Raw genomic sequence first — 13,308 nt, forward strand, 5'->3', positions numbered from 1 at the left:
GGTCCATCATCCCCCTCACTCCCAAACCAAGTTTCCCACAGTAGTCGCCGCACTGAGCCACCGCTGGCGGAACATTGCTTCTAATGGGGCCTTCATAAGGCGCTGCTGACCGACCAAGCCGCCAGTCGCTGTGTTTCAACAATCAGCACACTTCTGTCGGTTTGGCACTGGCTGTAGAAGTAGCGGCAGTATCAAAGCTGTTCACAGCAACAGCTGCACCAGCTTAGAGTTGAGGCGTGCCGCTCCGCGCATGGCAAATAAACATGTACAGTTCGATTATCCGAACAAACCAGTTTTCCGAACACCCATGTCCCCCAATTACTTCGGATAATCGACGCTCTACTGTAATATAACACCTTTATCTCTAAACTCTTCAATTATCTATGTGACTCCTTTTGTTCCATAACATTCATATTTGTTGTCTGGTGTTGGAATTTTAGTCTATAAAAAGTGAAGTAATTGTTTATCTTGAATACTACTAAATAGTAATAATAGAGCAGAGAACGTCCAGATTCAAGGCCGCAGAAACAGAAGTCCGCCTTTGAATTCAACTCACCCAAGATTGATAACTCACCTCTGTCACTCTCATAACTTATATTGATTTCCATCAATTTTTCGGCTCACTACTGAAAGAGCCTATGTCCCTTACTTTTCAACCAATACTCTATATATATTCTCGTTTACTGTTAAAAGTATTAGTATGCGAAATATATCTGTAACAGTTATTTGACTGTTGCTCCGTCTTTAAATAATAATAGTTACATTAAATTCAAGCTATCCTGTCGTCAAGTGCTAATAACTGTTATGAGCCTGATAACATATGCTGAAGCTGTCAGCCGTTCGGAAATCCACGTAATTTTCATTATCAAAGTGGTTATACAGGGTTCCTACTGGTCAGGTAAGTCAGGGAAAACTCATGGAAGATTGTGCAGTTCAAGAAAAAAGACTGGGAATCAGGGAAATTTTATAAAATATAATTTTTCTAACATTAATTGTACACCAATTTCAGCTTAGCCAACCTTTATAATACCTATTTTTATGGGAAGTAAGTGAAATGTACGTATGAACAATTGATTACTGTTTGTCTCTATAAAATAAATGTTCTCATATAAATAGTCACCGTTATTTATTCCCTATCTATGTGCTGATGTCATCCGACACCTGTCAGGGAATTTCCTGCCAAAGGTCAGGGAAATAGATTCCTCTAGATCAGTAGGAACCCTGTTAAGGATATCGTAAGTAATTGTATACATTTGTTAAAGCATAATCTCTCACTTATTAAAACAGATAGGTATACAATTTTTGTGGTATTGTGTATCTTAAGGTAAGTATAAAGGCTGGATTATCTGCAACAGATGACAGCACACATTCCCTGTCTTTCAAATGTATTTTGTAGGAAGCGACAGTATTCACAATCATTGAATCAGCTTCAAGAACTGGATATTCAAACTTTGTCCAAAGACAAACTGAATAATTTGAAATAACACGTCCACTTTTTAATTATTTATTACAGAACGTTTTATTTTATTCTTCAGCAACAATAAAAGAAACAATATATTACAAAAGTACACGTACGAGGTGCATTCAACTTATAACATCTATTTTTTCTCACTAACTAATCACACAAAAACTATGAAACTTGTATCATTTCTCGACGTAATATCTCTGCATTCGTACAAATTTTTCACAACGTCAACGCCATGATTCCATGTCCATACCGAACGCTTCTTTAGAAGTCTTGTTTTGACCACTGAAAATCGCTGCACAATAGCTGCACGGCTAGTGAATGGGCAGCCCACAGAGAGTCTCTTTCCTCGTTGGAAACAGCCAAAAGTCGCTAAGAGCCAGCTCAGGTGAGTAAGGAGCATGAGAAATCACTTCGAAGTTGTCACGAAGAAACTGCTGCGTCACGTTCGTCCGGTGCGCTTGATGGAAGAGTACCTGCTTTTCTGACCATTTTTCACGCAATGCTGGGAAGAGCTTCTTCAAAACACCTTCGTAGGTTGCACCTATCACCGTAGTGTCTTTGGAACGCAATTAGTAAGAATTACTCCATCGCTGCCCGAGAATATGACCACTATCAATTTTTCAGCACTGGTGCTTACCCGAATTTTTTAGTGGTGTTGATTTTTTTTTTTTTTTTCCATTGAACAGATTGGTGCGCCGTTTCAGGATTCCAAGAAATACGGCATCCATGTCTCATCCATTGTCACAATCGATGAAAAGAAAGTCCCATTCATGCCGTCAACATGCCACGTGCAGCCTTGTGATCGTCCGTCAGCATTCGTGGCACCCACCTGGAGGACACTTTTTGCATTTTCAGGTCTTTATGCAGGATTGTATGCACAGAAACAACGGAAATGCCAGCTTTGGAGGTAATGTGTTACACACTCATTCGGTGATCCTCCAAAACAACTTTCTCGGCTCGTTCTATCATGTCATCAGACCGACTTATGTGAGGCCAAGATTATCTTAGTCTGTTGCCACACGACGTTCTGCTTTCTTTAAACTGAAACGGGGAGAACAGCGATCCCAAAAGCAGATCCCATCTAACTGAGAAAAATGCTTAGAAGATGATGATGATGATTAAGTATGTTGTAAATCCTGCTCTTATACTGTGAAAGCTAATTTAACCTGACGAAAGAGTCCGGGAGTGGGGGTTCTAGGATTTTGTCGGGACGTTAAAATGTCTCGTCTTTCATTATTGTATTAATGCACTGGGATGTGCTAACTATTTCTATTTTTTATGGTGAATTATTTAGGTACGTAACATAACATAAACCCTTACGTAGGCTATATACTCTATATTTTTATTGTATGTGATATAGGGCCTATATGGGTTAAATTGTCTCACTTTCTTTTTTATTACTTAGATAAATATGATCCGCTCTTCACTACGAAGATTTTAATTACATTATTACAGACAAAGGACCACTGGTACATTTCTTCCCCCATGTAGTGTCACTTGATTTTGCTGCGGAAAGGAGGGAACCTTATTAAGGCTTACCTACCGGTTTGTAGCACTCGTGCCTTTTGAGGTGGTGTGTGGTCAGCGTATCGTCTCCCCCTGCCGTTAATGCTTACTTTCTAGACTGGAAATAGCTATTTCTTTAAGTAGCTCCTCAATTATCCTCACGCTGCTGGTTGGATGACGCAATGTCAATAGCTAGTGAGTACGGACGGTCACCCATCTTTCGTCTGACTAGACCTGGGACTGCTTGACATCGCTGATCTTCCAGTTCGAGAAGCGATATTCCAGTTCGGATAGAGCGTTGGCGCACTTTACCAGCTTCTGAAGGAAACTGCTATTAATTTTATCACAAGAGAAAGTCCAAGAAACTATTTTGCTTATGTGTAACGTTGAATGAAATAAACTTGCACTCGATTCAAGATTCTTAAGCTTCAAAATACGTAATGCCATAGATAATACGTAAATGGAGAAATGTTCAGAACTATTGACCGAAGCACCTGAATTAAGTTTGAATAAAAACAATTACAAACTACTTCGATGCAAACTATGCTTGTTTTACGAAACAGTGACTTTAGCATCCCATGTGGCTGGCTACGCGAGAGGTGACATTAACTTACAATTCACAGCAAGACATTTCAAAGGGAAATAATGTATTGTGATATTTCGTTAAGCATATTTTTCACTGTATTAAGACTTGTTGGTAAGTATGTGTATGTTATACTGAACTATTTATTTGGAGTAGCAGCTCTATATTTTAACACAGTACCATTTGTGCTCATTTGTTAGTAATATGATCAAATAAATTAGAATATTTTTTTTTTTTCGGGCAATTTAAATACCCACGTTGATTACTGTTAGGCCAAATGCTGAAATATATTCATTACTTAGTTTGTTTGGTCTACACTAATTGTTGAGCATAGTTGTGTAATTAAACACATACAAGACTTTTGAAACACTAGAAATGGATTGTTTGAGGGATTTTTACTTGCGTTTACCTGATTCTGTATATACAATATTGCCTCCTCAGAAAAGCTAATGATGTAAAAGGTATCCACAAAACTTTGTAGTTTCTCACAGCGAGTGTGCTTACTACTCCCGATCGAAACGACCATTGGCGGTTCTACAAATGCTACATTGCGTAGTAGCCTTGAAACCACAAGAAACTCTTCCATGGAGTAGAAATTGCTCTGTATTATACTTTGTTAAGCATTATTGCATCTATTCAATTCTTTATTAACTTTTTGTGTTTATCTAATTTATGTGCTATATTAATAATATATATAATATGAGTATGTTTTGTGTTTGTAATGAGAACCTAATAAAAACTTGAGTTTTGATCGAGTTCGAACAGAGTTTTTCATTAAAATGCGTGTAGTATAAGAGAGGCAGCAGGAGTGTTCAAAATTTATGCCAAAAACAGTATCTCACGCTGTAATAATGGATTCATTAATGATTACATTTAAATATCTGTTTCTGATTGTTAAACGATTGTTTTATGTGCCCTGGCAATCCTAATTGGATGATTAATTTTCTTATATGATTTCGGCAACCAATCCTGTTGCCATCGACTGCCATGCACTAATTAAAGAACGTAGATAAATGAATAGTACTTAACGTAGTCCTTCTCAAAGAAAATACTATTACATGGCTCACACTGGATTTCTGGTGTTGATTTTCCTGAATCTCCATGACTTAAGTAAATTTTCTTTAACCTGCGACAACTAGAATGGCATCATTTATGGCTACTATTCCCATAGCCGTCTAACACTTTCCTTGTTATTGATTAATAAAAGTTTTGGGGTTATTTATGGGGTATATATTGTATCAAATAAAGTTAAACTCAAGGAAAAAACAGTATTGCTACCTGTCCGGACGGAACAATGTAAACTTGTGAAGTAGGTTCTATTCTTTTTCTATATGGAATTCAAGTAAAAGGAACCAATCTACCCCTAATTACCCAAACTACAATTTATAAACGAAAGAGACAACAGGGGAAGCTTCTTAGAGTTGCTATGAAATCTTATTACATGAACAAATTTACGCTAGGAAACCATAATATAAGCTCAAGTTAAATTCTATCTAAATTTTACATACATCAAGGAAGGTAACTTACATGAATATGATGGATAAATCTCTACATCAAAGTACAAGTTTCTGTCTTTTATATATGATTGTTATGGTATCTGTGAAATCGGTTGTTTTGTCTCGAAGCACGAAGTTCCCTCAGACTGCCTCGCTTGGTAATCTCCAAAACCAAGGCTGCCTTTAGATTTCAAGTCCGTCTTTTAATATCTAATTTGCGCTTAGATACTAAACTACCTGACCACAGTTATGCCAAGAATCCCATTAGTAATTCCCAGTACTAAAAGTCCCATAAGCTCACGTAGCACCTATTCTTCTTCTAGTTTAACAGGTCATTCTAAAGATCTCGATAAAGAAAACGTATTAACTATATTACTGTTTATTAGGATATCAGTTTCAAGGTTCTTTTCTCTTAATTACACTTAAGCAACAACAACAACAACAACAACAACAAAATATAACGTACACTTATGTCCAAAATGATTGTCGTATATCCATAACTATCTTCTTGTAAGAATATAATTTGATAATGATTTTGCAGGATACTTTTAATACTGATACTATTGTATAAACGAGAAATGCATATTTGTGGTAAATTTGATAGGAAAAGAATTATAAATACGAAAATTAGAATGAGTAAAACATAATGTTGCTAAATGAACAAGACAGTTTTATTTTCGTTTTTTTATTATTTACTGCTCTTTTGACATGAAATTTCCCACATACATGTCTTTGCCGATTATACACATACTAACATTATAAGAAATACCGGGCGAATTCGTTATCGAATTATATCCCTACAACATATTTATAGACATGCGACAATAATTTTGAACATGAGTGTACACGCATTGTTACCTGTTTTTTTCCCTATATTCCATTTGCTTATACATTTTTCTTAATATCTCTGACCTCTTTTCGTTACATTATTTTATAGATATAGTATAAACATACTTTCTTACTGTAAATACTTATGAGTTAGACTTCCTATATTTGGAATACAATAACACAATACCAACGTAATATCTCAGCATTCTAAATACATTCAAAAATTTTTTTAAAAAATACCATAATTTGGTCTAAAGATCTCTTTGAATCAGCATTTATTATTTGAAGTGTTCGTCATATAGCCTGTAAACAATTCTAATGCTTGTTTAGAATCGCTTGAGTAATAGAGCAGTTCAATGACTACTTTCCTAAAATCTGATTACATCTTCCATGATTGTTCTGTAAAGTATAGTAACTTCACTGACTCTAGGCATATTTTGAAGGATTTCTCTGACTTTCAAGGTCAGTGTGTGATATTATTTCTAGTTGTAAGTATTGCTGATCACTAGAGCTTGGAGTTTTTGACCTAAAAGTTTTGAAAGTAACCATGCATTTATGCCCTGAAAGAGGCAAAATACGACCTAAAATATAACTTAAAAGAATACACCTTCACATTAGTAAAACACTTAATTTTAGGGATTTAGGCATAATGAAACTATACTCAGTAATGCCAGCTTCTCTGACTAAAAAGCTAACGAAATCAAATCTCCTTCATACTCAAAAAATTATGGTGTAATAATAATAATAAAGAAGTCCTATCGTAAGTGGTAACGATGATAGCAGGAAGGGGTTTGAGGGAAAATTTTTCGAAGGTCTTATCTTCGATCGTACTTATGTGGATTACCAGTACCTTCAGAGCACTACCATAGAGGAACCTCTTTTCTGTGGCATTACTTTCATCCCCTGTATTCAAAGCCTTCCCTAGATATGGATGTAAAATATTCCCAGCAATCTATATATATAAAAGAGAACGTACAAATCCTTTGTTCCCTCATCACGCTAATACGGCTGAACCAATTTCTTTTATTTTTGGGGGGTTATTAGGATTTGGACCCTAGATGGTTTTTATCATATCACTTTAATTTTTAATTACCAGTGTCTTGAGATAATTGACCATTCAAGTGTCCATAACGTACAAATCCTTTGTTAGTTCATCATAGGTAAAAATAAACGTATTTATATGCAACCCGCATGACCGTGTCACTCGGCGGGTTAACATAAATGACAGGCGCTATAATGTTAACATTTACTGCAATCACTTGAAAGCGAAAAAGTAAAAATTATCTAAGTAACAAAGTTTATTGCGTTCCGGGGTGACCGCAGCGAAGCGGGGCGGGTTAACATAAATGACAGGCGATATAATGTTAACATTTAATGCAATCTTCTATGGTTTTTATCATATCACTTGAAAGCGAAAAAGTAAAAATTATCTAAGTAACAACGTTTATTGCGTTCCGGGGTGACCGCAGCGAAGCGGGGTGAACGCTGCTAGTACGCAATAAAGAAACTAGACTTCAGGTAGCACTGCAGTGGAGAGTACACACACAGACAGACAGACTGAGATCGCGATTTTTTTTTTAATTAGTTGATGGTGCGCCGCTATCCATCACACTATACAGTATTGCTTCATATCCCGTTATACGAACAAAATAACAATGGAATTCCGAATAACCTCGTTACCAAGGTTACCAATACTAAAAAATATATTTCTGAACAGTAAGTGAAATTTACCTAAAATATGATCAAAAATATGCTTTTATATCGCTTCGGGCCTAAATATAGTTCAAAAATGCATTTATATAACCAATAAAGCCGTATTTTCGTATTCACAAGAGCCAGAAATATTTATATTTAATTAGATATGTAAAATAATGCTTAGATAAAAATATGACATATAGAAATCCAAGTCTTAGTGATCACCTGCACACAATAATTAAAAAATGTTTGTTCACATTTCTTCTTTTTAAAAGAACTAAATAAATAACATGTAATAATCTTTGTGAAGTCGACGTCAAGCATTAATAGTTATACCATGTTCGTCACACAACATAGACGCATAGTAACTTAAAATGCTCACTGTCCTCACGGCCTGGTAATGCGTTAGTTGGCCAAAGCAAAATTATTTACAACTATATATGCGTCTGGATCATCATGAGTATTCTGCCATAATGGACAGGCCACTTGCTGCAACTGAGAGCCTTCCATGCTCCACGGTCTTCCGCTAACCTCTTCGTCTTCACGTACGATTTTTCTGTTTTGATATCGTATTACTTGTAGTCTTCTTCGCTTCCTCCTCTTTTATCTTCCACCATGCTCTCTAGCACGTCCCTCATGGTACAATTCCTTTTTATCCAATGTCCCAGTCAGTTTCTCTTCCTCTTCTTAATAATATCTAAAATTGTTCTCTTCTCCCCTACCATTTCTAAGACACACTCATTCGTTTTCCGCTCGACCCAACTAATTCGCTCCATTCTTCTTCACAACCACATTTCGAAAGCTTCCAGCCGTTTTTCATCATTTTTGCGTAATGTCTATGTTTCTGTTTCTACTCCACACGAAGCATTTTATGAGTCTTTTTCTTAACTCTTTATTCAAGGTCCCACAAAATTGTGTTTTCTTCCTCCTAAAGGCTTCTTTCGCTATTCCTATTCTTGCTTTTACTTCACGTTCACATTTCATATCATCACTAATAATAGTACCCAGGTATCAAAAACTAGTCACCTGTTCTATTTTCTTCCCTCCTACTTCTATATTTGACATTGACCGCTTCGTTCCAATCACCATGGCTTTTGTCTTTCTAACATTTATTTTCATCCCATATTCTTCACAGCAACTCCCCAAGTTTTCTAATATCTTATTGATTTTCTCTTCAGATTTTGCAACAAGCGCCATATCATTTGCAAAGTGTATACTTCTAATTATTCTACCTCCTATTGAAATGCAGTCTTCATTCTGTAGGCTCTTTTTCACTATCTCTTCTAGATAGATATTAAATAACATAGGCAAGAGACAGAATTCGTGTTGAACTTCCCTTCCAATTGCACTCTCCTCTGCCATTTCCTTCCCTATTCTAACACCAGCGTTTAGATTTAGAATCTTATAAAATAGTTTCATGCTTTTTGAACCGATAGCTTCATACTAAACTCCATATTTCGATAACCTTCTGAAAGTGGATAATGGAAGCTTACTTCTCACTGGCATGAATAATGATTATACCTAGGTGGACTGACATATTATGCGTTTGCCGAGTGACCTGTTCTTTTTTTATTTTCTATATTTGACCACCCTACTCTACTATTGTTGATATTTCATCGTCGTCAGTTTCTGTGATTCTGGTTCTCATTATTCCATTCTTCCTCCTTTCTCAACTGATTCGTTTCTTTTCTTTATATAAGAAATACGGGATCCGGCATGGAGCTATGGCGGTTTTGAAAAGACGTCTAATGAGCGCTGCGGTGGACCGAATATGGACTATAGAATGGTTGAATGTATTTATTGCCACATGTCATTTCAGTAGCAATAGAGCCTTTGTCTGTACTGTAACGTATCGTGTATTTGTTTACGACGCTTTGATTGAAATAGGACGTTCAGTAGTGTTTCACACAGTGACGGTTTCGAATTCCGGAAGAACTTCAAAAAAATCTCTGAAGTGACAAATTAACTGTTTGATGTGGCTTATCTCGAACCTGCATTATTGATTTTTTTTTTTTTTTTTTCGTGAAAGCAGATGAACAGTTTCTGTTAACACAGATCGCTAAGTTGCCATGTTACGTGATTATTTCCTGCCAGAATTAAGAATACAATGCGTTAACCTCAATAATGTGTGGTTTCACATGGGACCATTTGCCATATCGACAACAACTATTGCTTTTTTGAGACATTTTCGTGGACGCCTGATTTCATTGCGTGGGGATGTTAAGTGGCCTTCTCAGTCACTAGACCTGTCACCTTGTGAATTTTATGGGTATAGTATACATAGACAAATCACGTACTCTTGACGCCCTTTGGGGCCGCGGTGGCTCAGTGGTAGAGCGTTCACCTCTGGTGTTTGGGGTCCCAGGTTCGATCCCAGTCCCCGCCAAGTGAACTTTGTAGTGGACAAACACCGTGTGCGTCGGTTTTCCCGTTTCCTCTCACTTTCTTCATTCCACCATTTTCATTCATCATCACCGTCTCCTTTAGCATAACCGTGGGACGTAAAACTCAAAAGATTTCATTTTTTTCTTGAAGCCCTTTCTGATACCACAACGCCAGAAATTCAAAGGGTTCCACATGCCATGGTTAGGTGTATGGAAAATTTTATCAGTGATCTGAAAGAATGTCTCGATAAAAATGGACACCACCTAACTGATGTGATTTTTCGCAACTGAGTATTTTTTTCTTTGTTGCAATATGTAATCTCAAATGGCAATTAATGGATAATAACATGATTTTTTTGAAATTCGTTCAAAAATAAGTGTGCGAGTCTTTTCAAAAACACCGTTCCCCCTTAACGTACCCTGTAGCAATCCGTATTGGCCTTGTATCCTCCATAAACCTAACAATCAGCAATGGATGATGAATGTCTGAAGTTGATTAGGGGTGGGTGGGTGATCAATTTGGTTAATGTGTTATTGCCTGGTAGCTTCCAAGTTTCTAGATCTACCTTTTCACGCGGAAAGCAAATACTTTTAAACATCAATTCATTCTGTATTGAAAACTGGATTAGTCAATTTCTATTTTCACCGTCTTCATGTAAAGAATATTTTCCGTGAATTTTGTTTCTTGTATAATCAGTTTCTACTATTGTATTAACACCTTCTAGTTTTATATTATAGTTAGTTATTCCATCATATCCCTCTCAGTTTTCCCTAAGAGTATTTTAGTCCAGTCTTTATCCTCCGTGAGAGAGTTCACTGTTATCGTAGATATTCCTAACATTTTCCTTTATTCGTATTTTGCTTATTCTTGCATTAATGGAGGCAAATTGCGTCACTGTTATCTTATTAAGAGGGTTACCAAAAAAGTTCGTGCAATCACTTAGAAGAAATCCATACTGGAGAACTCTGACACTATGATGGTATTAGTCCTCTACGTAGTCACCGTGCTCAGTAACACACTTTTGCCGGTGATTCTTCACTTTCCGTAAGCCCGCTTTGTAAAAGTATGCAGTTTGGCTTTTAACCCACAGTTTAACCTCAGAAATGACGTCATTCCTACTGCCAAAATGGCGTCCTCTGAGTGGACGCTTCATTTCTGGGAAGAGAAAGAAGTCACTTGGTGTTAAGTCCGTTGAGTATGGGATGGAGCAATATTTCATATCCTAATTCCACTCCCTCATCATGGTTGCATGGCGGAATGAGCTGGTGCATTATCTGTCAACAACAGACCCCTTTTGTGACCAATGAACGACGTTTTTCATCAGTTCCTCTCGTAACTTAGAAGGGAATAATAGGTAGTAGTAATAGTTTGCCCCTGTGGTAGGTAATCTGTTATGATGACCGCTTCACAGTGCTAGAAAGCGTAAAGCATCACCTTGACGGCAGACTTCTGCACTCGCACCTTTTGGGGGTTGGGGAGGAATGTTTCCATTGTTTATGGGTCATAAAGATAAACCCAACTTTTATCCATTGTGATTAGTTTGCCGAAAAAGTCTTCATCCACCTCACTGTGATGCAACATTTCTCTTGCAGCGATTTCTCTTCTGAAGATTTGAGCAGTCGTGGCACCTAAACATGTAGCTGTTTGTGAATGATATTCCAGGCAGACCCATAAACACATACCTATACACACATAACACTTTCTATTATTATCTTCTTGTCTTTCAGTATGATCTTAACTTCCTCCGTCAAGGCGGAATCATCAGTGAAAGATGGTCTTCCAGATCTAGAGGCATCCACGGTGGTCATGTGTTCACTTTGGAATTGCCGTTTCCACTTGCATACCATCTCATAGGATGAGCTTTTATCCTCAATAGATGTCTTTTCTCTCTTCATAGGTCTGCTTTGCTGATTTTCCTTTAAGATAAAGGAACTTACTGACGCTCTGTGCCTCAAGTTTGCCAATCATCACAGTTTCAGTGATTTACCTTAAAAAAAAAAAAAAAAAAAAAAAAAAATTAAAAAAAAATCCTAACGATTCCAGAATGTGTATGGTTAACATATAAGGACCTAACTATAAAATGCATGTCGGGGCGAGTTCATCATCATCTAGATGATTGCACGAACTTTTTGATAGCCCGCCGTATTTAGATATAAATTCTTTTGTATGCTTTTTCTTCCACTCTATCTTCAATTCTTTCTTACTCGTTTTATTTATATAGTTTCTAATTTCATTTAACTTTTTTCTTTCTTCTCTAGTCCTCAATGTTTTTCGAAACTGAAATACAAGAGTAAAACCTATTAATTTGGCCTCGTTTTTGTAGTATCTGCATTTTCTCATAACATGTGCATCACTTATTATCCTGTAACTTGACCGCATTACAGCAAGAATGTTCCTATTGTTAATAAATTCCTCTCTGCATGTTGTAATTATTGTTCAATGAAGTTAAGCGTCTCTTGTGAGCCCCAAGGCTATATGAGACGTAGATCTACTACAGTTAACTACCGTAATGCGTTCAATGCTCCTCTCGGGAATCGAACCCGAGACCACATGCACCAAAAGCGCGTGTTGAACACTGGAACAATCATTATGTATTTTGCTTAAACGGAATCCTGTCTACAACGGTAGCATACCATCATATCATTAAACAGAGGTTTCACTATCTTTAAATTTTTAAAATGTAGGCTGGGTCATTTCTAATAAGGCTTGTGACCCACATATTGTAGACTCCATTTAAATAAGCATATCCCCGCCCACTACAAGACAAATCATTAAATGTGTACTTTCAGATACGAGCAACGTTGCCAAATAACTGCGTTAAGTTCATTTTTCTCTCATATACTCACACGTAAATTAGTTTTCGTAGACTTAAATAAGTTAAAATAATACAGCAAATATTCCATTTTTTTAAAGTTGTATTTTAAAAATACGTTGTCCTGTTTCATATATATCTTCGACAACTACGTGGTCTTCAGTTCTTAGATACCCTTTCAGAACATCTTTTAATGTTTTGGGAGAGAGAACGCTTGAAAATCGCTCGGAGCACGGCCCGGACTATACGATGGGTGACAACTGATCTGCAGTTGTTCCACTCGGATGTGTTCGGTCACCCACCGTATAGCCCGGATCCTTCTTCAAGCGATTTTCATTTCTTACACCTTAAGAAATTCCTGTCAGGTAAGCACTTTGGTTGAGATGAAGAATTGCAGACGACTGCCATACGCTGATTCTATTCCCAGGTGGCTGACTGTTACATCGGAATACGAAAATTGATACCATGATATGACAAGTGTTTGAATTCCGCTCGTGAATAGGTTGAGAAGTAGTGTAATCTGCTGTCCCTGTCT

Source organism: Thermobia domestica, chromosome 4 (genome assembly GCF_964235325.1).
Source record: "Thermobia domestica chromosome 4, izTheDome1.hap1.1, whole genome shotgun sequence".
Classification (NCBI taxonomy): Eukaryota; Metazoa; Arthropoda; class Insecta; order Zygentoma; family Lepismatidae; genus Thermobia; species Thermobia domestica.